The 26,437-nt window shown below is 39.6% G+C and overlaps 1 long non-coding RNA gene across 4 annotated transcripts in view; it reads left to right on the top strand.

Annotated features, from left to right (window-relative positions):
- The window catches only part of LOC135451607 (uncharacterized), a 49,768-nt gene that overhangs the window by 15,220 nt on the left and 8,111 nt on the right, over positions 1-26,437 (top strand). Inside the window, exons 3-7 of one of the 4 annotated variants that reach the window (XR_010441375.1) lie at positions 5,337-5,488; positions 6,264-6,374; positions 17,527-17,596; positions 19,806-19,884; positions 19,956-20,150. This is a non-coding gene — a long non-coding RNA (uncharacterized LOC135451607). Of the gene's footprint in view, positions 1-4,431; positions 4,570-5,336; positions 5,489-6,263; positions 6,375-11,326; positions 12,497-17,526; positions 17,597-19,805; positions 20,151-26,437 lie in introns of those variants that run through there. The other 3 variants (XR_010441377.1, XR_010441374.1, XR_010441376.1) reach the window with 3 other exon arrangements.

The raw sequence follows: 26,437 nt of genomic DNA, 5'->3' as shown, positions 1-26,437 counted from the left end.
TTCTTTTTATTATCATGATAAAAATAGGAGGGCAGATGCAGAACCTTGAAGTGCTATTCCATAAATGCACAAGACATTTCTTTACAAAAACCCTTTGAGGAAAAAATGTTTCACTCAAAAATGTTCTAATAAATACATGTTTCTATGTGTGGGTTTTCATTTTAAGGTAGGGAAGGCAACAACTGTTTCCCAATATTCAAATTATGTTGACACTATTTCTTTGCTTGACTGAATTTTAAGGCTGATGGGATCATCCATGCTGCCCAGGGGATTTGGCTACTCAGATCCCATTAGAAAAATCTCAATCTTGATCCCAGTATTGACTGGAGAAACCATTATATTAAATTCTATTATAGGTTGTTATCTAACATGCTCAGTGTTGAGTGACAAGAAGAAAATGATAATGTGCTCACCTAGGGACTGTAAGACAAAGGTTTCATGTTTTCTGTGGGCTTCTGTTAGATAACATTGTGGTCATGTTAAATAGGCACATCCTGCTTTTATACTGGAAAAAGAGTTTGAGTTATTGGCACAGGCAGATTCTTAAAAGGCAGATCATGGTTTTTCAGCTTGATTTTTGAGATGAGTGCGTTTTCTTGACATATTTCTGGAATTGCAATATTTCACAGAGCTCACATTTAATGTTATATCAAGTAAATATTCTCTGTTTGAGTTACAAAATGGAAATCACAAATACCACTGTACATTATGCAAATTGCAAAAAAGGCCTATCCCTATTTTTTAAATGGCACCCTGTCCTTCACCTGACACCACGAATTTGTTTGAAAGGTACAGAAATGTGATCTCAGAAGAGATCTGTCCCTCTAATACTGATGTTTCTAAATACATCCATTACTTGGCACAACAAGGTTCCATTTAAACCTTCAAATTAAGCCCTGGTGGTAGCCAGGATGGTGGCACTTGGCCAGGACAGAGCCTGTCCCCTAAAATCTGCTCCATGGCCACCTGTGTCTGAGCACAGCCCTATGCTGGACTGCAAGGTGCCCTCAGCCTGGGCAGACTTTCCCCTGCTCAGCATTCCCTACCTTCAACATCTGAGGCAGGCCAGGGATGGAAATGCTGGTTTTATTCTTGTTTTCATAGATGACCTTTTCTGGGTGTCTCTAAGAACAGCATATTTCCTCTGATTTCTTTGGGTGTGACATATTATTGCTTGCTTATCTCAAAGAGGTTCAGGAGGTTTCTTCTGAAATTGAGAGCAAAATTGTAGCAGGTCTTGTAACAGGAAAACTGATTGCTCTGAAAAAGAATTGATATGAGGACATATCAAGGCAATCAGTAAGATCTCAAACTAGGAAAAATAAGGCAATATTCTAGTAAAACATGTGAATCTGAGCAGACTTGGAATGATTTGCCTCTTTTTCCATTTGTCTTGGATGCTAAAAGAGAATAGAAATGTACTATGAAAAGCTTCATGAGTGATCAAGCCTTCTGAACTGTCAGATTTCTGTAATAAAATGTACCTCAAGATGAAGTTTTTCAGTACAACTGTCATTTTCAAATACCAATACATCCTCTGTGGTTATGTTTCACAAACCTGTATTTCATCTCTTGTAAATACAGATCCTTCCCCTCAACTCACAAAGGTGACTCCAGTGAAAGCATTTTAAGTGTGCTTCCACCTCCTCACCTTAATTATATGATTCAAACTGAAAATAAAGAGGGCTTTCAAAGGCTTATTTTTTAATAAATAGTCTCAAAGGAACAAAGAACCATGAGCTTACTCATAAGGTACAGTAGCTTCATGGCTGAGAGCAGAAGAGCTCAAAGTTTCACATTCCCTTGTTGCTTCAGTAGCTCTTTTCAAGATGTTTCCCATTTGACCTTTGCCACATAGATGAGGTCTGTCCAGAATCTTTGAAAAAAGCAAAGGAAGGTCATGCAGAGATGTCTTAATATAAGCTTTGCACAAAGCTCTTTTCATATGTACCTAAAAGCAGTGGACTATAGCAAATAAGTTGTGGACAGGAGCACTCAAGCCCCCGTGGCCTGGAGGGACACATTTTGGAGTGACCTTTGAATGTCCTTTGTCAGAAATCTGCATAGGTGAAGTCAATTGTCTGAAAGCTCTGGCAAATAAAGGATGGTGAGTGTCTCAGTTGTCACATTCCTCTGCAGAAATGATGCTAATCAACTGCCCTAAATTTTTATCTCAGATTTTTCTGAGATTCTAAAGGCTCTTTTAGGGAAGCAGGGGGGTTGCTAATCTTTAACAGTGCCAAAAAATCCAAGCAAAATTATTTTGTACTGACAATCAATAGGAAAAACTGAACTTGGCTAATAAATGGTGCTGATCTCTAGTAGTTTTTCCTCTGCTGTATGATTTTTATTGAAACTGTCTTTCTCTAAAAGGAAGCATATCAAAATAAGGAGTCTCAAAGACATATTTTAGAAATTTGATGAAAATGTAAGATTAATAAATTCAAATGGTATCTGAACTGAAAATGGATTCAGAACAAGAATTTTCTGCTTGTTTCTTAAATATTTTCTTGCCCTTCACTTTTAAATTATATGAAAATCTCGCCCATTCTAAAAAGTTTTTCAAATACTGGTATTTTTGGACAAAGTAAACTGTGGAAAGCTTTCAGTTCCTGCCTGCAGAGTAATTGTATCTTGACTCTGTGAACAAATTATCAAGTTTAACTGAAAGGAAGGTAAGAAGCAGCTCAGCCTGACAAAATGTCAGCTTAGTTAGAGTGCAGGATGTGGGGAAGCATTCAAATGGGCAAAGCTGATTAGGGTTAGCAAACTACAGGGTGGAGGGAACTATAGAAGGTAAATTCTCTAATTAGCTGTTTGAGCCAGAGCTTCAAACTTTAGAGGTGGACTTGGGAACAAGAAAGGTTCTCAACAGGGGTTTTATTGTGGGTTACAAGACTGGTGAGGAAACAAAGGAGGGAGAACAGGGAAGAATGACAATTTTGGGGTACCTCCATCCTTCTCCTTCATGTGTCATGCAGTCAGGAAAGAGTAACTGATTTAATAAAGTCTGTCCAAGAAAATAACCAGTCTACAAAGGACCAGAATAGCAATAGGAAAGTTCTAAAAGTAGTAACCAGATTCAGAGGAAAAGGGAATTAAATACAGTAATAAGCACTGGTGAAGCTGCACCTTGAATACTTTGTTCAGTTTTTTGGAATTTCATTGGAAGAGAAACATTGAGGGGCTGAAGTAGGTCCAGAGAAGGGAATGGAGCTGGGCAAGGCTCTTGAGCACAAGGGTGGCTGAGGGAGCTGGGGAGTCCAGCCTGGAGAGAAGGGAACTCAAGGGGGGAATAATCACTCTCTTAGCTAATCATTACCATGAATACCTGAAGGAAGGGTGTAGCCAGGTGAGGGTTGGTCTCTTCTCCCACCTACCAAGACAGGACAAGAGGAAACTGCCTCAAGTTGCACCAGAGGAAGTTTAGTTTGGATATTTGGAAACGTTTCTTCACAGTAAGGGTTATCAAACACTGGAACAGGTTGTCCAGGGACAAGGTGGAGTCACCATCTCTGGAAGTGTTTAAAGTACCCACGGATATGGTGTTTAGTGTTATGATTTAGCGGGGACTTGGCAGTGTTGGGTCAATGGTTGGATTTCATGATCTTAGAAGTATCTTCCAACCTAAATGATCCTGTGGTTGTATCACTTCATACTTATATTTGCCTGGGTAAGATTTACAGGAAAGGCTTTAGCACACTCAATCCATAGGGAACCACCTGATGGATTTGGCCAAAACAAAAGACAGCCTGAATTCTGAGTATTTGAACAATGCTGCAAACACATTGTTTTCCAGTACCAGCGTGTGTTTGAGTAATTCACAGCCTCCTTGTCAAAATTCCATAAGCAGGACCTCCTGAATTAAGTTCTGTGTTAATAATTCATTCATCATTATTATTGATTACTGAGGCTTTGGAATGGCAATATTTAGGCTCACGTCTACTACTGCTAAGAAATTAATGCTATACATTATATAGATGTATATGTACAAAGCTCCTAATGATTCTAAAGGCATCTGCTATAAGCACATTGCATTCCTTGGCAACCTGCAGTGTCCATCATTGAGAGCTGTGCCATGAATTTTGGTGGCAGCCCAGCTGGATCCTCCTATTAAAATCTAAGGTAGATTGATGAATGAGTTCAGCAGCAGACCAGCTATTCAACTACACAGAATAATGAGCAATATAATTTTTCTGGGAGTAGCAGCAAGTTTAAACACTGGGAAGTAGCTAATTTTTGATATGTTGTATAAAATCTAGGCTTCATAGGGAAAGAAAAAAGTGCCTGGACAAGCCAACCTTTTCTCAGTCAGTGGTTTTGAAAGAGGTAAATTAGATATTGTCTAGGAAAACAGTGCAGATGAAACCAACAGCTGCATTCCTTGGTTACATTCATGTTAAAGTTCTGTGTGTGCTTTCTATTTCCCAGTTAACTGAATCTGCCTGGGGTAGCAGCATCTCTGCGTTCTGAGGAAGGCACTTCCCAATCTCTTGTGTGCCTCCTGGACATCTCCCTAATTTGAAACAGAACCACTACCACCCCATGAAGCCTTTGAAAATAATTGAGGTCTGACCAAAAATGTTCAGTGGTTTTATATGAAATCCATTTATTTCCTCTTCCTTTTTCTATGGAAAAGTTCTGGCTCCCTGGTTTATGGAAAGGAAAATATGTTGAGAACAAGTGGTTTTCTTGGTGCTGCCTAATGATAACTGTTTAATATCAAACTTTCCATTGCGACATAGCAAATTCCCAACTCTTAATCCTTGCCACCAAAAAAGTGGAATATCCCAGAATTAACAGTAATATTTATGGTCTTTCAAGTCCACTTTGCATGATTCATTTTTATTTTCTCAATATTGAACAGAATACTATTGAAAATAAACCCTAATTGCATGTTTTTAAATATGCTAACTGAATATATTATTACTGGGTTTTCAAAGAACAAAAAAATTGTACCCTTATGACATACCACCACTTTATTTTGGATATTTTCTATGAAACATTTGGAAAGCTTTGCTTGTTTTGTAAGACATCCATGAGGCAGAACTAAAAACTTGGTTGTGGTTGTAATCCATGCCAACTGAATCCCCGCTGATTAACATCAGTGTTTTTGTTTTTCTGTCCTTTATGCACATAAAAATACACCAACAGCCACTTGCAAAGCTCAAGTTTTTGGTAACAAACTCATTTAAAATCTGGAGGGAATTAAAAAATTACTGCATGAACAACATCCCTCACGAAAACCTCATATATTAGTCTTTAGAAATCAGGGCTCTTGTCAGTAATATCAATTAACAGATCTGGCTTTTTTTCTTTGTCTGTCACTGCTTTAGGCAAAAAAGCTCCTACTATGAGGACACCATGCTTTAATGAGTCTAACTGAAGGAAAAGGTGTAACAGTGGTGGAACTGGTGATAGAAATTGTGCCAGAGAAGGATGAAGAGTAAAACAGGACTGTTGGTGTTGAAAATACCTTGCAGTTTCAGTAAGTATAAATATCAAATATCTCCCTGAAGTTGAAGAATCTGGGTAAATTAAATGTTAAGAGTTAGAAAAATTGGGAATTACTCTAAAGGTCCATGAAACACTTGAAAGCAAGAAGCCTGCATCCAGCCAAAAGAGGATTGTCATCTGGCACTACTGCTGCCCATTCTTCAAAAGAGAAAGCATTCCTGACTTCAGAGGGTTTGTTTTCCTAGCAGACAAAACAATTATTTTTGGATGCTAGGTTGTTAACCCAAGTCATCTTTGGCTGACCTATAACTGAGCTTTTCAGTCAGGAGAAAGGGTATCTCAAACTTAGCTCCTTCTGGCCAATTCAAGTGAATTTAGCATTGCACCGACCTTTTAAAAGATTATTCCTTTGCCATCTCATCCACATGAATTTCCTTTTGTGCTGGCATGTTGAGTACTGTGAGCAGAAAGTGACACACGTGTTTGTGTGTTCTGAATAAAAGCCTTTTGTGGATGGTTCATTACATAAATGATCTTTCTGTTTGATGAGGGGCTGGCAGAGCAGAGCTCATGTTTGAAAGATCAGGAGCATTTTCACAGGTCACTGGCTCTGTGTGTTTGCAAGAGAGCAGGTCTGGTGCAGCCTGTGTATCCAAGAGAGAGGGCACACAGCGACAAAGGTAGGTCTGCTGGTGCTTTTCAGGGTGTTTGAGTGTGAACTTGGTTTTCTGCAGACATTTTCAGTTGTGTTATGTGTGCAGCTGTAAGAAACAAAGACATGTGCAGCCTTCCCTTCACTGTTACAGGCGTGGTTCTGCCCTTCCTCTGGAAAAGGATCTGGCCCAATGTGAACCCTGAATATTGCAACAAAACACCCACTGAAAGAAGAGAGAGGAGAGAGAGAGAATCGGTGCCAAGTAGGTATTTCCAAGTAGGAGAGGCTCATTTTGCAGAGCCTAATGAGGGCTGAGAAACCATGCTTCTGGGATCTGTCCAGATTCCATGAATAAGCCACAGAGAAACTGATGAAAGCTAATAATAGTCTCAAATTCCTCACTTAAGTTTGTGTTCACTGTAGGCTTGGAGTCATTAGGAGAGCAGCAGCCTCTGCTCTGCAGCACTGTCCCAGCCTCAGCCATTGTTGCTGTTGGCCACCATGAGCCATTAAAAATGGGGGGTTTTTTTCACAGACATGGCCCCTTAAAATACTTTTAATCTGACTTTATTTTTATGAAACAAGGCATGTTTGAAAAATCACTTTATGGAAAAATTTTCCTTAATCTGAAAAGTCTTTCTGATGGACGGTTTGCTAAATTAGCCCCACCTTAATTTATGAAAAGCAATTTGGAAAGAACAGAATATTGGCATTGCATGGGACAGCTAAAGGAAGTGCAAATGTGCCTAGAAGTCTGCTGCTTAGAACTAAAAGTCACAGGGACTAGAGCTGATACAAATCAGAGGTTTTATCAGAAAATCCCCCTCTGAAGTCATAATTCTTATTCATGCCAGGTGAACCCCCATATTCATGCAGGGAATGAAGTGTTGCTGTCACATGTCCTTGCTATTAGCCTCTGACAGCTTTTTGGCATGCTTTAGCCTCATGGGATTGATCCTGCAAACTGAAATGAATGGAGACCTTGTGACTTGAAAGGGATGGAGGATCATTTCAAAGAGTCTGTAGGATGAACTACAAGGGTGCTAAGTCCTTGTCAGCCAGTTGTGGCTGCCTTAGATTTTTCAGAATTACTTGGATACCTTGAAGACCCCTCAGTATCCCTGGCCCTTAATATCCCTATTACTCATTTCCTCCCACCTGAACACAGACTATCAGGAATCAGTTCTAAAAGTGCAAATACACACAAGTTGCAACACTGAAAATTATTTTCCAAAAGGCTTAGCTCTTGGAAGTAGATTGAGAGGGAGAAACATAATAGAAAGAAAAGTAACTGGGAGGAAAATTGTATATGAGTAAGGTGTTGTGTCCTGTAGGCAAACATGATTTATGAATTTACCTACAGAATAGTTCTGTGTTGACTTGATAGTGACTTCAGTTCAGGAGGAATCAAAAAATGGTTCATGGCAAGTTAATGCAAATTATTCTTTTTGACTGCAAATTGCTTAAGTTTGGTGTATGGAAAATGAGGCCAGTGATGAGTGCAGTAGATGATTTTGGTAAAAGGATTTTCTTTCAAAAATCCCGACCTAAACATTTATTAACAAGGAAATAATGACAATATTTTCAAAAGTTTTGATACTAAGGGACCATCTATTTACCATGTTCAGCTGTCTTTTGTGATTACATAGGATGATAGCTTTCTCAGCAATACCAAAAAAATGAGGAAAGAAATATGTGAGTGCTATCAGAGAGATAACAGCACACCTCTTGCTCTAGGGCTTGTGGCAGTAATTCATACATATACCAGCACTGACATGACATTAGGATGTTAATTAACACTGCTCTCTGATTTTCACTTCTCTATTGAAAAATGAATTCAAGATTATAAGAACTCTTTTGGACTCATTATTTGAAGCTTTGTATTCTTATTCTTATTAAGATTTTATTCTTATTAAGATTTTTTTCCAAAGCTAAGCATCTCAAAGTTTTCTTGACAGGCTGGGGGAGAGTTTCTTTTATTTTCCCTTATCTATATTTATTCTTAAATTCTAACATTCTTCCTCTTTACCCTTTTCCATCTTTATGCTTTTATTTCACTATCCCCCTTTCATTCCATGGATTCCTATTTCCAGGGGGCCCAGGTATGGGCATGGCCATTCCTTGCAGCTCAACTAGTATGCCCTGGGAGAACTCAAGGTTTGGGTAAGAGAGATGCAGAGGGTTTGACTGGGATTTACTGAGCCTGTGCAGAAGCCTGTGTAGCCATAGGTCACAGCTTTAGGCAGGCAGGAAAACAGAAAGAAGCTGGGAAGAGTTAACTCCTATTTCATCTGTAAATATCAGAAATTTAATGTGGGTGGCCTGTGGTTTGGGTGGAGTTGAGGTCATGTTTCCTCACCTTTCTCGCTGCTCCTGTCTGTTCTGTGCTTCTTAAACCTGTCTGACAATCGTCTTCCCCAGCTGTTTCCTCAAATTGGGAAACATTATTTGCCAACAAACACCCTGCTGTTTTTATTCCTGCAATACCCTTATCAGTGGAAGTGAGCATTTCGTTGGGATAGAAGGCCATTAGTCAGGAAAATCTACTTTTGCAAAACCAGGAGGCTGTACCTGGTGTTGTGCAGCTGAACTGACATAAATGGCACAGCTCAATTTTCAGAATGAGACCTTGGGCAACACTGAGTGAAGCAATGTTTAATCCATGGAAATGCTTGGGCCCATCTCTTTAAAATGCACTTTGACACATTGGATGGAAGCCCTATCCTTATAAACTGCCACTGGTTCTGCTGGACACAAGGGAAGCTTCTGGCACCTTCTCAGAGAAACCACTCTTGTAGCTCCCCACTACCAAAACCCTGCCCGGCAACCCAATCCACATGGGCCACCATCAATTCTCATTCTACAGAGCAGACATTTGCTGCAGTTTAACCAGATTTCATTTTAACTGAAAATCATTGGAATGTAGGAAGGCGAATCACCTTTCTATTTTTTTTCCACAGTTCAATTAGCATAGAAGTGCTCTGAGAAGAAAGGAAAGAAATAGGGAAAGAAACAGCACAAGATATGTGTTTGTGGCTTTCTTACCCAAGTTATCCATAAGATTCTGAGGGTCACAGCTGACTTGGAGGTCCAGAAATGGCCATGGTTCAGTTCTGGTACTGCCTTAGTGCAAGCCATGTGGCAAAGATTCAATTTCCTCTTGACTTCTGATGATCTCTATTTGCATCCAGCTGCTTGCTAGGACTTCACATGCAGAACCACATTTGGTAGTCTAGTTGCATAGATTTTCTCACAAAAAAAAGATGAAGAATGCAGGGCAACCTAAACCTGACACAGAGTTTGACTTTTAAGTGGTGAGCAGTGAGTGAACATATTGAGATGTATTTATATGCACTCTCTTCCTTGTGGAAGTAATATTTCTACAGAATCTGCAGTCTTCTGTGTTCAGGTAACCCCACAATTAAGACAATTTTAATTAATAAGTTTGGCAGCACCTCCAGGCTGCATAAAAATTGATTCCTAACTGAGAGAGGGAAACTTTGATGGCTGTAGATATTTTTTCATTGTTTCAATAGAAAACTTTGCTGTCTCTCATTTAATACACTCCCATTGAATTTACTTCCTGCCCTTTAATGATGGCCTACTCACTTCCCTGGACTTATTATTTCAGAAGCTTTCATTTAAGAAAGTTCTTTCTGTAAATTAATTAAGCCTTAGTGTAGATTTATTCTTCAGCATGTCCACATTTGATATATACAGTATTTAAGTTTGTGTTCACTTAGCAAAGCATTTACTCCATTATCATCTAATAATTTCCAGTCCAAATACAGAATCTAAAGATTAATGTACTATAAATTTCTTCTTGCAGAAGTTTTATTGCCATATTAGTTATTAAGTTATGTTTGCACTGATATTCCAAAATAGGCAAGCTAGATAAGAGATTTGTTTATGTTTTAAATTAAAGTGAGTCTTTTACAGTCACTTCAGACTGAAAGGCTAAAGATTATGGCACACATGCTATCTCTTTTTTTACAGCTGGACAAATGTTGCCAATCAAATTTGAAAACAGTCAGGAAGTGTTTTGACATAGTTTTATGAGCAGCCATGCTTTTCTGTTTTCTTTCATTTGCTGGGAAAGTGATATTGTGTTATTTTTTTAAAGACCACTAAATGCATGCTGTGAAAAAAATATTCTCTCTTCAACTTTTTTTACTTCCCCAGAAGAAAATGTTGTCTCACACTTCCAATTCCTTTGCTGTTCAAAGTGTCCTAAACTCCTTCACATCAAGGAGACTAAACAAAAAATAAATAGCTAAGGCAACCCTTGGCTCCTAGATCACCTCCATGTGGAGCTGGTCAGCAGCTCAAAATGGAACATAAATACTTAACAACAGCTTAAGAGAGGGCGCAAGGGTGTTTTAGGATTCACTAAGTCATAACTTCCTTGGAACTGAAAAATCCATAGGGTCATGATTTTCCCTATGAAGCTGAATGTTCTTAACTGAGAGTCCCACTGGTATCTGTTCCAGTTAATTACTATGATGTGTTTGTTGTGCTTTTGTGAGGAAAGTTGCTGAAATATCAGTCTGATCTGTACAGAAGTCTCAGAGATTTTAGAGAAGAAATTATTTTCTGTACTGTTTTTTCTTGATATCCAAAATCTCTTTTCAGTTTCAGGAATATGATCTAAGACTGTCAGAAGAAATGTGTCATGCATTAATCTCTGTATGTCATATTTACACACTGATTATATGATACACACTATATGATATGACTCCTAGTTATTTGTTGGACAAAACCCACATTGTGTATATCAGATTTAAGAACATCTCTGTAGCTCCAAAAGTTATGTGCTTGCATTTACCTACACAGATACTGTATGGGTAATCCAGATAAGTATTTTGCTTGGCTGAACTTCTACTTTCTCTGCATTCTTTAATCTTAGACAGTTTACCACTCCATATTACTAATCCCCATTAAGAACAAGACAAAACAACAGCAACAAGAAAGCCCTAAGCAAATCTTTTGAAGCACATTGGTGCATTTTATATGGTAAAATGTGTATCTGTTATACAAGTTACTTTGAGGTGTAATATATTTTATAAGAGATAAATGCAGTTATCACTGTCCCAGCTAAATTTCTAGTCCTTTAAAATGCAACTTAAGCACAAGCATGGTGGGTCAGTTGAGAAGGGAAAATTTACATTCTCTGTTTCACTTCCTGAATGTCATTCCCATCTCTTTTTTTGTCAGTTATTAAAATGCACAAAGCCATGGCTGCCAGCCCACTTATCCCCTGCCACAGTGAATCAGTGTATCCACAGAGAGTGTTTCCTGTGCTCTTGGAGCTGTCACAGATGGACTGGAAGAGCTTTCTGGTGATGCGGTCCAGCAGGGGACATGTGCTCCAATGACAGCAGTGGTGCACAATTAGCATAGGCTAAAAGAGCACAAAGGAAATTGTGGAGCAGAGTGAAAGCTGCAGAACCCTTAGCTGTAACTCACTCAGGGCTTTCCAATTCTCTCTGCAATAAGGCAAAAAGGCAAGTTAATAAAGAGCTGAATATTTTGGTAAGGCAAACTATTGGGCTATTATTATATAGAATTATGAAATATCAATGGACTAAGGCTGACTTCCATATGAAAAATGTTCTTAGAAGTTTTGGAACTCAAATGATGAATTATCTTGGGTTTTGCCATTCTTTGGTAAAGATTTACAAAACACTACCTCAGTATTCTTGATCACTTTAATACCTTAAAAAAGAAAAATGTTCCCAAGGGATCTCTACTGAGAAGGAGGCTTTACTGTGAGTCCCTGTGCACTGCCACACTAATCAATAGTTGTGACTGATTGCTGTAACTAATCCATAAGATATAGGACTGAAGCATGGAGGGTTTTTCAAAACTTTGTTCTGTGTCTCCCAGGAGGAGAGCAGCCCCTCCACTTGGAATGATGGGCTTATTCCAGCCTTTGCTCAGTGCTGTGATTCCCTGGTTCTGTCTGTGTGGGCATGAGAACCACCCCCTGATCTGGTGTGTGACGCTGCCTCCCCTCCTCAGCCCTGCACCACCACTTTAGCAGCCACGTGCTTGCCTGGTTAAACAAACAGCTCTAATGACCTCCACAGAAGCCCCTGCAGACTCTGGAACTCTTCTCCATTTTCAAGGTCACAACTCTGCTTGAGGTTGATAAATTCATGAATTAATAATACTAAGCACTTTTCATCCAGGAGTGTCAAAGGTGAGAAACCATTGTTAGTCCCGTTTTTATCAGGGAGGAAATTGAGCTGTAGAAGTGACATGTACAAAATGATTTTGGAAGCCAGTAGTAGATCCAGGAAAAGAGCACAGTTCTGTGCGCTCAGCTTGCACTGTAGCCATTGCATCACTCTGCTTCATGGTGCCTTTTGTGCCGCAGCACACTCTTATTAAAGCTGAGATTTAAGTTCCACAAGAGCCAGGAAATTAAACTCTGTTACACAGTGTGCTCATTGTACATTTTTATTGGACATGGCCTATACATTACCTAGTGATCATCCTTCTCACAAAGGATAGTTTCCAGAGACCCTTATGTGAATATTTCTTTTGTCTTATTTGTGTAATACTGTAACTGAAAGCAAAACAGCAAACACTTTATTATTCTAATTGTCAGGACTGTACTAAGCAGGATATTATCTATTATTTTGCCTTTTTAAAAATTACTTTATCAAATGCTTAGAATACAAATAAATGTCTTTAACACTTTTCTGGGATAGCCCAGAATTGATTCAGACACTTTAGAGCTCTCATGGAGCATGAGAAAAGTAATGGGAAAGTATCCAGGGTGAAGACCATCCCCTCTGGAAGAGATCTCTTGTTATGCTTAGCTTAGACATTCCTTGAAAAAATGTTTTATTCAGCAAGGATCTTCTGTCTGTTCCCACCAGCCCCTTTTCCCCAAAGGATCTCTTGACTGTCTATTATAATTCTTGTTTCACTCACAAAACACTTCCTTGAAATGAGTACTTCTAACAAGCACCTCTATTCATGTAAGCACTCCAGAAAATCCTCTAGATGGTTAAGAGGAGATGCTGAAGAAACACTCAGAACCAGAGTAAAGCTTTTATCAGCCAGAAAATTCTGTGAAAGTTATTCTAGAGAAACATTGAATGCTCTGCCAGGCACATCAGCTGCTATTTAGCCATTTAACAAGTAAAATAGCTTCAGGTACAGTCCTATGCAGAATATACAGATTAACCTGGGGGCTGAGACAGGCAGGCTGGTTATTTGACAGGCTCTGGACAGGTCAGTTTTATTGTTAAAATCCTGAAATTGCTTCTAGAAACAAACTGTAATGTCATCTTGCATTTATAAAAATTGGTTTAAGCTTAAATTTAGCAGTACTTTTTTTAACAGTTTATTTCTACAAAAGGCAGCCATGATATAATACACATTACAATAGGAGTGGTCCTAACTATATTGATTTTATTGCATGATTATTTTTCCCAAATCTTGAGCCCTTTTTTTTTTCCCCAATTTCAGCAATATTTTCATTGAAATGCTTCTGTGTTGTCTCTGCTGCCTTGGTCTGGGCCATTTGTGAATTTGTTTTGAAATAGAACTTAACAGAGGAAGGAAAGTCTAAGAAACACACAGCAATGGCAGCACAGTGTTTGGAGAGTAGTGGCAGTAATGAAGCCTGGAGGAGTGAAAGGAGCTGTTTGCCTGTGTGGCCAGGGCAGCACATTCACTGACAGCTCCTCCACAGCACCAGAGTACCCAGATCCTGAGTTTCAGACACTCTAGCTCTGTCTGTTGGAGAAGTGGGTCAGCTTTGATTTTGCAGAACATTTTCAGTCCATAGCACCTGTCACTCCCTGGAGGTCAGGCCTTATCATCTGCTTAGAGTGGCACTTTCTGCCTTTTCTGTTTACTTGACTTGGCATTTAGGATTTCTACTACTCTGAACATTTAAATCACAATAATTTCTGCATAGAAATAATTACATAATAATATTTTCTACTGACATTTCCTTTTTTTTTTTTCTCTCTCTGCTTCTAAGGGCAGATGCCTCTAATTTCCTGTTAGTGATTCCAAATCCTTAGTTTAGTTATGTGGCAATTTCCCATGTTAACAAACAGGACGACTACCACTAGAGGGCTTGAATAAAGACCCAAATCTTACCTCTGTTGCGCCTTTACAATCTGCAGTAATTTAATGGAAATTGTAGTTGCCCATTTTCCTTTAAATTTGAAAGACAGGATGACAGCTTTTTTTTATATTTTAAATTAAATCGAAGTTTGGCTTAATAAATCATGGAGGAGATATGCTTCTTTAAAGTTCTGTTAAAAAGGAGACAGAAATTTTCCGAGATAGCACTTGGAAAATGAGAGAGTTGTGAAGACCAAGGATTACTCTTTAAAGTCAGTTTGCAGCCTGGTCCTTTAAGTGCCTTTAAGGTGATTGTGTTTAAGGGCAGAAACTCTGGTGTGCCACCTGGCAGTGCTGAGCCAAGGGGACCCAGGGGTGCTCCTGTGCTCCAGAATTCACCATGGCTCAAACCCTAATCCACAGAAACAAAACTTCTCCAGGGTCTAATGACTAAAATTCATTTAGTAACACTTAGCACTTACCACTTTGGGTACATCTTCAAAGAGCTGAACTAATAGCAGCTAATTTAATCTTCAAACAAGCTGAGTGAGGAGCATTATCATTGCTGTTAAACTGGGGGCAGAGCAAGGGAAAGGCACTGCAGAGAAACACAAACCAATGCCTCCACCCAGCTGCTTTGTGCCTCACTAAGAGGAAAGGTTTTTAGTGGATTCAATGCTGGTGGGTATTTTGGGGTGGCTGCTGACTCTTCCCAAATCCTAAATAGCTATTATTTTAAAATCTAAAGGTAAAATCAAGGTTACAAGAGGCGGGGGGGACAGGTAGGGAAACTAAAAATAAAGGAAAAAGTATGTTTCTATGGGCCTGGAAACACATTCCCTATTCTAGGATATGTATAAACTCTCAAGGAGGAGAGACATTTCTGTTCCTTCTCCCCAGAGCTGCGGTTCTTAAGGGCCCCATTTATCCCCATCTACATTACTTTAAAAGGAAACAAAGCATGTTGAGCTGGACACCTTCAGCAGCCTGCTCTATCACAGGATTCCTTCCATAGGAATACCCTGAGGTGGCTTAAGTAGAAAAAAGATAGCACAGTAAAATGGGAATAATGCCAGAGAACAGATAGAGGAGTAAACAGGGACATAGGAGGGCAATGTATAACCTACAAAGGAACAATGTAGTTGCTTCTAAATAAAAGATGAATCCTGGCTGGAGACTTACTTCATTTAGTGAAGCTATTGACAGGTCTTCAGCTAAAACTATCAAAAATCTAGAGATCTGGGCTCAGAGAAAGAGAGACTTGGTGAATTTTTGCAGTTTGTACTCAGCCGTCTCCAAAGTCTGCAAGAGGTATGAATTAATATGCAGATGCAAAATTAGCAAATTCAAGGCTTATTCTCAGGTGCTCAGGTTTAAGAACACATCAAGTAGCATCATCTTCAGAAAGTGGTTTAGTGAATAATTGGTTTTCTGCCATTGCAAATCCAAACCCAAGCATGGACTGTAAGTACTTCTGTGTGTATATATATACATATATATATATGCATAAAATTAACACTAGTTTTAAGCAAACAACCCAGTTTAAATAATTCAATAGCACCTGTTTTTTCACAAATACACCTCTACATATTAATATGTTTAAGTGTGAAAATCTGCAGGAATTGCAAAAATCCTTAGGTCAAGTGAGATGATTTGTTTAAGGATTCAAGTGTTTTTAGGTGTTATACTTTTTAGCAATACTTCGGGGCATTTGAAAGAAAAGATATTTTGAATTAGAAAATTAGGATTTCTTGCTTCAGGAATGGAAAACAACCATCATCATCATAATAATCATTATTATTATAATATCAGGGTGGGGTTTTTTAATGAGTACTTTATTGCCTAGATTTTTACACAGAAGAGAACAACTATATTTCTTTACAATGCTGGGAAATTTGCCATGTTGTTCCATACTCCAGCACCTTGGCTCCAGTCCTCCCTGGCAATGACTGGTCCAGTAGAGCAACAATCCCTCCTGCCAGCCAAGTCAGTATTTCTGCAAAGTGTGTTGGTCCATCTCCTGCCTCTGCCTCCTCACATGCAGAGCTTCAGGAGATCCAGAGTGGTTATGGGATTCCACAGCTCAGGGCACATGATAATGAAAAGCACAAATCTCCTTCACCTCTTCCTCTTACATGTCTCTTTTATGATGATTCCACTACATGAACACTCCCTGCAATGCTGAAAATGCTGCACACTGCTGTAGCAGTGTGTATTTTTTTAGGTTGGCTCATTTTCCTGGCCTTGCTCTTGTCATGGATCCAACTCAGGTGAAAATGAAAAATGATATAATACAACATTAACCATTGCTTTGGAAGGTAGGTACAGGGCAGAAATTCTGGGTGCCTTAGGCAGGTAAGCAATAATAGGTTACCTGCCTGAGGCACTCACTCAAAGAGCAGTGATGGTCCCTTCTATGTCTGCAGCAAAAAAATCTTGGAAGAGGTGTAATGTGATCACAGAGCGCTCAGAAACATATTCATTGCTCTGCTTTGTCTTTGTAAATCTTTCCAATGTTCAGCAGGACAGCTGTGCTGTAGCTGCTAGCTATTAGGGCTGCACACTGCTTTTCAGATTTACAGCTGTGTGCTTGTCATTTCCAGATGCAGTTTTACTAAGACAGTCACTCAGGAAACGTTGTGAGAAGCAGCAGGTTTCCAGTAAAACATGCCCATAAACACCACGGTTGCTGGCAAAATAAGACTTACACCCAGATGCTTCAGGAGAAAACAGTCTATTCTTTGTTCCCTTTTACCCTGAGGGTTCAGCTGAGCTCCATAAATACGTACAATGGAGAGCCCATCCCGCTCGGCTGGGGGACAGGACACGCAATTCCCCCTCTCTCAGACACTGCTGCTATTTCTGCTGCATGGGTCTGGACAAGGATTCTATCTGAGGCTAATAAATCAGAAAGCTGTTTCAATCAAAACTCAAATTGTAGGCTATGTGGTTATTTTTGCTCTCAGCTCAACTGAGGCTAGTTGAAAACTGGACCTCAGCTGAGAAATTCAAGAATCCAGAGAGTGAAATGCACAAAACTCCTGCTGTTTCTGAGTTATCCCAACAATACCCATTGCCAGTCCCATTAGACTCTGGAAACAGCAGAGTGCAGCACAAAAATTGCAAAGATTTAATTGGCACCTGACAAAGGGTAAGCAAGGTGGGGACCATGGGCTGCTCAGGCACTTCTGTCTTGCTGCTGTTGGATGAAAGCCCTCACCAGCATCAGGAGCTTTTGTGTGCTGCATTTTGCAAATTAAGGTTATAACTGTGACTGGTAATAATAGATCACATGACAGTTTTTTCTCATTTGTTTTCCCCAGCTTTTCTTCTTAAGTGAAAGAACTTCCTCACTCAGTTTCCACTCAGGCAGCAAGCAGCATCACATGGAAGGTAGGAGCTGTATCTGTCTGTATTGGTATTTGCCCCTGGTAATGAGGGGAAGGGTCTGTAGTCTGCTTCAGTTCAGATGGGAACCAGGTGCCCACCAAGCTGCTCTATCACTCCCCTCCTCAGCTGGATGGAGGGGAGAAAATAGAAAATTCTCCTGGGCTGAGGACTGGGAGAGGTCCCTCACCAGTTACCAACCTGTGCTGGCAAAACAGACTCAACTCAGGGAAAAATTAATTGAATTTATTACCAATCAAAGCAGTGTAGGATAATAGAAAAATCCCCAAATCTTATAATACCTTCCCTCAATCCTTCTTCCTCCCGTTTAACTTCCCATTTTTATTTTCTCCTCCCTGGCAGTGACACAGGGGGATGGGAATGAAGGTTTTGGTCAGTTTCATATTGTTTCTTCCACTGCTTCCTCCTCAGGGAGAGGACTCCTCACACTCTTCCACTGCTCTAGTGTGGGGTCTAGTTCTCCATGAACTTCCCAACAAAAGTCCATTCCAGAGGCTGCAGTTCTTCATGAGCTGCTCCAATGTAAGTCCCTTCCATAGACTACAGTCCTTTGGAACAGACTGCTCCACTGTGGGTCACAAGTCCTGCCAGCAAAACTGACCCACAGCGGTCACCCCATGATCTCACAGCCCATTAGGGCATCCCCCTTGCTCCAGTGTGGGGTCATCCACAGGCTGCAGGGGGATCTCTGCCCCCCAGGACCTCCAAGGGCTGCAGGGCAATCCCAGCTCCTGCCTGGCCAACCTCCTGCCCCTCCTTCTGCACTGACTGGGGGCCTGCAGGATTTCTGCTCTCCCACATCCTCACGCCTCTCCCCAGGTGCAGCTGTACAGGCTTTTTCCCCTTCCTTAACACATTATCCTGGAGGTGGTGCCCCTGCTGCTGAGGGGCTCAGCCTTGGCCAGCAGTGGATCTGTCTTGTGTTCCTTTGGACACAGGGGAAGCTTCTGGCACCTCCTCAGAGAAGTCACCCCTGTGGCTCCCCGGTTCCCCAGACCTTGCCATGCAAACCCAATACGATGGCGTAGCACAAACAGAGCTCTTTATCTTTCTCCCTCATCTCTCTGATGGAGCAGGGCATTTATTTTTCTGGCAAGTGTTGTGTTTTCTTTTTAGCCTGTGTACCCCCTCTGTAGCATAGAAATAATTTCCTTATAGCTGTTTTTACAGTACAGGGTAAAAGTTGATGTATTCATTACCAAGGCTCCCCAGGCATTTTTTTGTGCAATTTACAGAGATGTACTGAATGAAAGATATCTACTGCCAGCTTGTCAGCCTGAGCAGGGGACTGGGCAGTCCTGCTCAGCCTGACTTCTGCCTGCTCTCCAGTGGCTTTGCAAAAAAGCAGGGGGGACTGGAGAGCCAAAACAATGGTGACAAATTGAAATGTAGAAGTCCAGTTCAGAGCACACACACTGTATCCTGATCTCCACCCCTCCTGATCCTCACTCATTTTGTGGAATGCTTCATTCCAGAAGGCAGGAAAGGCAAAGCAGCAGCTTGTTCTCTTTGCTGGGCAGCTAATTATAATGTAGGAGATGGTACCAGCAGCATATCAGTAATGCTGTAATGTACAAATTTTGCACCTACTACATGTTGACAAGAGCTGATACCTCTTGTAGGAGAAAAAAAATGTATATACCCTGAGAATTACTAGAAAAAAATGTTGACATAAACTGCTTAGAATTGTGAGCTGAGAAATTTATTCCCAGCCATTGTCAGATTCTTTTCCTAAAGGATGACGAGCTCCATCACAAATGAAAATCTCTCTTGCTTTAGTACTTTTTTTGTGATCTGGCTTCTTTCACTCTTTCTGCATGGAAGTGCTCCCCTTATGAATGTTTTTACTTCTTTCCCACTTTATTTTTTCAGGTGTGCCTTGAGATTGGCAAGCCAGTGCATAAAATACCAAACTCTGGAAATTTCAAAATAGGATTTTTTTGCAGTCTATAATAGAAAAATATTTATTTATGCATTTTAATAAAAATTTTGCAGAGTTTTAGGTTTATCTTCCTCATTTCTTTCTTTCTGCATATTTCCTTTTTTTTTGCCACTGGGCATTGAGTTTCAGACTAGTAAGGCTTCATTGCATTTCCATCTCCATTTTAGATTTCAATTTTACTTTTTATTCTGTAAAGCTGTGAACTCTTTAGAATATTTATTTATTTTCTGAAGTTTCCATTCCTTTATACAGCTTCAAGAGCCATAAATCAAGAGACTTCAGTCTTGTCTCACACTGCTTTTTGTCATGTCTCTTCTCCCACGACTGTCCAGTGAGTATCCCAGCATTCCTTGACTCGATCACACTTCTCACCTTTTGTACCAACTCCAAGTTTTCTCCAAGGTGTTGTGGTCTAGCACAGCTTTGGCCATGAGGTTCTCCACAGCTGTGAGCAGTTCGCTGGAGCAGTTGTGAGCTGGACCCTGGATGTTCCTGTGTGTTAATGCAGCTTCAGCCTCCCTCAGTTTCTCTGACCTTGGCTTGTACAGGTTTGGTGCAAGCAAACCTCATCCTGAGACACCTACAGTGGAGAAAAAGGTAAAGAAATGGAATTAATTGAAAAAGGTAGTTAATGCAAACAAGAAGAATTGTCAGAATTGCCTGCTTGTAGTTCTGAGTGAGAAGTTTCATTCTCTCAGCAGTGAGTGCATCCAGGTCAAAGTTAAAAATAGTAAGATAAATGTTTACTTTGAGTGAGTGTGAATAAAAAGGTATTGGTGAAGATTCTCTGGAACTGCCTTTCAAGGCAGATCCAGCTCTGAACTTCTGTAAGTACTGTAGAGTTAGATGATACAGGGTCAACAGGATGTCTTTTGAATCATTAATTGAGGTATATGCTTAAAGTTGATTAGGTAGTTAAAGCTTAGTGGGAGAAAGGTGATTCTTTGCCTCTTGTTTGCTGTTTTCAGGGATTGTGTTGATTACATCAGGCAGGCAGGGAAGGGTGAAGCACAGTGGTTAGGTCACCTTAATGAAGGCAAATAAAATGTGTTTCTTTCAAAGAGGTGGAGAACCTTTTTAATTAGACATTTGTGGAACACTATTACTTTTTTATATGTTATTTTTATGGGGATTGTTTTCCCAGGAATCTCCATTTAACAGAGGGATGCTTTATGTGGTGTGTTCTGGTGTTGTGCATGGAGGCAGACTTTTTATTTTTTAATTTTTCTTCTCAGGAGCAAGAAGTATATATAACATATATAGTATTTATACCTGCTCTTTTAGTCACACCATTTCTATGACTCAAAAGTAACAGAAATAGCAGCTTTTCATATACACCATTTCCCACAAAGTGCATGAAACATGACTTCTGAGGGGATCTGTTTGGTTAGGCTTTGTAGTTTCATATGTCTGCATTCTGCAGTAAAAAGGTCTATAAAAATTCCTTTATCGTTATTTTAATAGATGAACCTTTCTCATACAAAACTGTTTAAAACAGAAAAGTCTCCAAGTAGCAGCCTACTGTATCCATTTATCAATTTTATTTTGAAATTAAATTAGAAAATTTGGGGATTTGTAAAAGTTTTGAAAATTTTTCACACCCTTGATTTTTTGGTGTGAAATAATCTAGAATAGAGTTGGAAAGAAACCTGAAGAGGCTGAAACCCGAAGACCAAATGCTTGATCACTACAGATGTCTGTCCACCCTCTGTAAGGAGCAACTTCCCAAAGAGGTTCCCTGAGGGATGTGTGTGGATGTTTGAAAAGAGAGGAATAAGAAACAAAACAAGCAAGAAGGCAGCCACCTCTGCATTTGATGATTTAACAAGAACAAATATGTGTGTTAAACGTTACACTTCACCAGGACCTCATGTTCAGATGCTATGAGGATGTCTGGAGGAGACAGTTAGAGTTTCCACTCCAGCTTCTGGGGCTGGATTTCTAAACCTTTTCTTTCAAAGCAGAGCTGCCATGAAGGAGCTAATGCCCTTATTTAATATAATAATGCTGTGATTAATATATCCTGTCAGTGTGTGGGAAACCTGAATTCAATTTCCTCATCTGCCTGAGGGATTTGAACTCCAGACCACACAAAGTGACCTGATCAAGCTAAGCTATTTTGTGGGTGAAGAAGATTCTCTTCATATTTTCTTAGTCACCCAAGCAACAAGCTAAGCCAGGCGTGAATGGGGCTGATTTGCTCTGATATCTGGTAGCTGGTGTTCAGAAAGCACAGGGCCTTGAACACAGCTTCTCCCATCCTGAGCAGTGCCTCTGGCAGGAGCTGGGTACCCAAACTGCCTGGTCCAGCCTTGTGCTTGTGCACTGAGAGACAGCGGGCCCTGGCTGAGAGGTTTTCTGGGCTCTGCAGATCCAGCACATGGATATGCTCACACTCACAATCCAACACAAGTGTGTCAGCCTTCTCCCTGCTGTTTGAAAATGTCCAGAAGCTTTAGGGAGCAGGACTTCCCAAAAATCCAAAAGGATGAGGCAACCATGGGTTGCACATTTGGTGCGGGCACAGGAATCTGCCCAGAGCTTTTTGCAGGGTCAAGGCAAGACCCTACAAGACCCTTTGCCCTTTGCTCTCTCAGCTGAAGGAGAGGCTGAGATTTCTTGATCAGGTTAGTGAGTTTGCAGGGCAATACCATGCTTGGCTGATTGCATTGGGTATGGTTGCCTACTATTCCAACTCACAGTTATAACTGCTGCATTTTATTGGCCCCTTAGTTATTTTCATTCCCAGTGCCACTACAGCTCTGAAACCAATTGTGGACGTGTGTAGGTCAAGGGGAAGGAAAATTAGGGGTCATCTTAAGTTTATACAGTGGCGCTTTTTCATTTTCTGTAAAACTAACTACATTTAGGCTCCCTGTCGGGTAACCCTTTTTTCCCTTGTCTGTTATTTTCAAAGAAGAGAGTGCATATGACAGTCTGAGAATAGCACCAGCCTGAACACAGATGGTAGGGATTACACCACACTGAGCCTTGACCTTCAAAAGCTCGCCGTTCCTTTTCAAGGTTTCTCTTCTTTGACAGGTGTACTGGCTTTTGTCAATTACTTTCATTAATGCCTTTTTGTCATTATGATCAATTGCCTGTGGTTTAGATCGTGTCTCAAAATTACAGCAAAACAGGTTCCAAACTGAAAAGCTGAAATTGTTTACCATACTTTTCCCCCTTCTGTTGCCCCAAAGTGCTCTGAAGCTCTCAAAGACTTAACTCATAATGGAGAAATATCTCCCAGTTTCTGCTCATTTCCATTAAGCACTTGGTCTGTGAGATTCTGGCTGGAGCACTAGGCTAAACCTCACAGATCAGGTTTGCAGGGGACTGTATTTAAAAGATAATATTTTCTGAGGTATTGAAAATAATCTAAAAGGTAAATATGGGAACAGAATTTAAGCATAGACTTTATAATGTGGAAGGAAACTTTTCACAGGCCAGATAGAGCCATTCCTGTAATGTATTGATACAGAGTGTAAATATCAAAAGGAAATCAGCTATTTCAGGACAAGGTAATTAAAGTAAATGCTATGCACTGGTACAGATGAAACAGGACTCAGCCTTTGCTTCCTGAGAGATACTGGCAAGCAGGTGAGAAATGCAAATGCATATTGTGAGCCTCGTGCCTTGAACAGCCAGAGCCACGGCAGTCTGCAGAACTGGGCTGCTGACGCAAGAACAGATTCTCTTGGGAGGTTGGTTTTCCTTTGCTGTTTTGGGTCTAGCTGAAAATGCCATAAATGGCTCTTCTTAACATCACAGAGGGATGTCTCTGACTGAAAGAATGATGAGAGTCAATGAACAGTCAGTGGAGAGTGCAAGTTTCTCCCACTGTTCAGCATCTCACTGAAAGCGTGGTCTGAATTTATTTCCAACAAATTCAATTCATTTATTTCCATTCAAATTTCTCTGATAACAATCTATTTGTTCCAAACCTGAAGCTGTGTTTTTAGGATGAATATAATGAGGAATCAGACCTCACCTGCCAGTTTAGGACACTAAAGCAGAATGAGGCTCTCCATCCTCTCAGGTCCCTCCTGTGGCCTCCTGGCTCTCTGCAGCTGGAGCAAGGGGCAGAAGGGCTGGGCTGGGTTTGACCTGCTCGTGCATTTTGCCCTTTATTCACCCAGGAGAGCATCAGAGCTGCAAAAAGTCTGCACATGGCTTGGCCTGGCTGAGACAACCCAGTGGATGGGTTCTCAAGGGCAAGAGAGATGAAGGGAAGAAGGATTGAAATGTTTTCCTGGCTCAGTGCCTCCTTTCACACAGTGCTGAAACTGGAGGGACAATCTAGTCCCAAACCAAACCTTAAAAGGTGCTAACATACAGGACAGCCAGAGGGATAGAAACTCCTCTCAGTACACAAGGGAGATAAGCAATTAATGCTCATTAATGTTCATGAGAGTTAGTGTGTGAATCCTCTGTTTCCTGGACTAAGTAAAAGAAAGTCTAAAACCATAATAAATCTGTCTCAAATTTAGTAATATTTATTCCAACTACAGAATAATCACTAGAATAACATTGTGGTGCTGTAAAACATGTTGAAATATAGTGTTACATCATCACTGCTATTTGTTACTATAATTTTATCCAATAAATTATGGTGCAATCCATGGCTTGGGATTAAAATGACAGCTTTAATATGGCATTTTTAGTCTGCATAATGCTTGTGGTTCAGGACAATAAGAGTTTTGATCTAAAGTAAATAGGTGATAAAAAAAGCCACATGAGATTTGCTTTCATTTTAAAACTTCATTAAAAAGGGATTTGTCACTATCACTAAATATGAGAGGGAAAAAAATCAAAATCTGAAATGCTTCATAAATTGACTGCATTTTTACCATGACTTCTAATTTGAAAGTTACTTAACAAACAAATGGTACTAATTTCCTGTAAAAATCTCAATCACATTCAAAATGAGCTATTCACTTTGAAAGCCACGAGCTACCTAAAAGCTAAAGACAATTACAGAGTAGGGTTTTTTTTTTTTGTTTCAACACTGAAATGAAAATGATTTTCAGACTCCTCAGATTCCAGAAAATGTAACTTAGATCTCTCATGAGTACTCTGCAGTGAAAAATGGAGGAACTAAGCCAAATATGTGCAGGATTCTGGGGTTTGTTGGTTGCTTGGTTGATTTTATGTGGTTTTTTTTTGTTTTTGTTTTTTTTTTTTTTTAATAAATAATAAGAGAGTAGGAACATATAATACTTTCCAGAAATTGAGGTATCTAGAAATAATTTGCTCAGGTGGAATCTTCTTAAATTTGAAAACAGTACCTACACTGTGTCTTATCTGCAGGTTTAGCAGATGCTTTAGCAGTAACAAGAAGTATTTATTTTAAACAAAAAGGCTTTGGAAAAGAGGGAATTACATTAATTTCTTCTTTATATACCACCCCTTTTAAAAGGTGCTGGAACATTTTGCACATTAAAACCCTGGAAATAATTTCATCACTGAAGTGATGCATCTGAGGCTGCACAAACCCTAATTTGCATCCTTCCTTTACATGGCAATGACAATGAAAAAGTCAGCCTTTATTTGCATGAGGTGCTTGCAGACTCTCAGGAAAACCTGACCAGCGGCTGCTCAGGTTAGGGAATGCAGCAAAATGCTCTCATCCACTGGGTCTCTGAGGAATGGTCTGGGAATAGCCAAGCGAGAGTTCCTGACATGGATTCTGAGTATTTATGGGTTATTGTTCCATTCCTCAGCAGAAGAGCCTCTGTAAAAACCCTCTAGCAAGAAATTGCAGTATTGCAATGGTACAAATGAAAGCAGTTCCTTAATAATCATTTAGGGTATATTATCACACTTCTTCTCAGTGAATTCTCATAAAATTAGTGCTATTATAGGTGATAAACCTAAATAAAATTATATATATAAAATTATCTGAGATAGTTAATCTTTCTCTCATGGGCTTGGGCTTATGAAATGATTTGATTATTAATGATTTGATATTCTGTAGAATAAAACATAAAAAGAGCAAAAGCTTTTCTAAATGATGTTAAATCATTTATCAGAAATATTATTATTCACTGATGAGAGAGTACCTAATTTGAAAATGTGTTTCACAAACTGCCCCACTCCAAAAAAGTTCAGCAAAAAGTTTTTAGCAAAATATTTTTCCTTTGTGATGTGTACTTTAATTTTATTAAAATCCTGAGACTTTTTTCTTTGTTTGTTTGGTAGTTTGTTTTTTTTTTTCCCAAAGAGAAGCATTCTATATCACTAGTTAATAACTTATGATTATGTTCTGAAATCATCTTTTTTTCCTTGCCGATTTGAATGTAAAATTGGAATTCCTTGGGCATTTATTTATTGTCGCCATGAAAAATATGGAAAAAGAGGAAAACAGAACAGACATCAGTGGACGATACCAAATATTTGCTTATTGATAAATCTGTGGTTAAATTATGCTGAAATGTTTGAGATTAATTCCAGCAGAAAACTAAAAAAATCATGGGAATAAATGTGAATAAATTATGTTGTTCATCAGATCACTCTTGTTGAGATGAGCATGAGTATCTGTGAAAGGAGCATTCCACAAGAATTTGTAGGGGTAAAATTTGCACAAGAGTTTAGAACTACTCTACTTAATTGGAGAGCAATTAATTCAGGTTCAAAGTGAAAGTTTATTGAAAACTTAGGTCCTAAGGTTCTAAGCACTCAACAAGAATGCAAATGTACAGATCTTAAGATTTGCCTAAACATGCTATTGCTGTGAGAAATTATCCCAAAACTTGGTGCACACTTTGTTCTTTAACTCAACACTTTGTTCTTTAATTGGAAAGCTCTTAAACACATAATATGTCAAATTAAAGTAAAATAATCTGTTATTTTTCATATTAATGACATAATTACATTGCACCACT

Source organism: Zonotrichia leucophrys, chromosome 9 (assembly GCF_028769735.1).
Source record: "Zonotrichia leucophrys gambelii isolate GWCS_2022_RI chromosome 9, RI_Zleu_2.0, whole genome shotgun sequence".
In the NCBI taxonomy this organism is placed as follows: Eukaryota; Metazoa; Chordata; class Aves; order Passeriformes; family Passerellidae; genus Zonotrichia; species Zonotrichia leucophrys.
The sequence above is the reverse complement of the archived record's forward strand: the minus strand, read 5'-3'. Positions and strand labels throughout refer to the sequence as shown.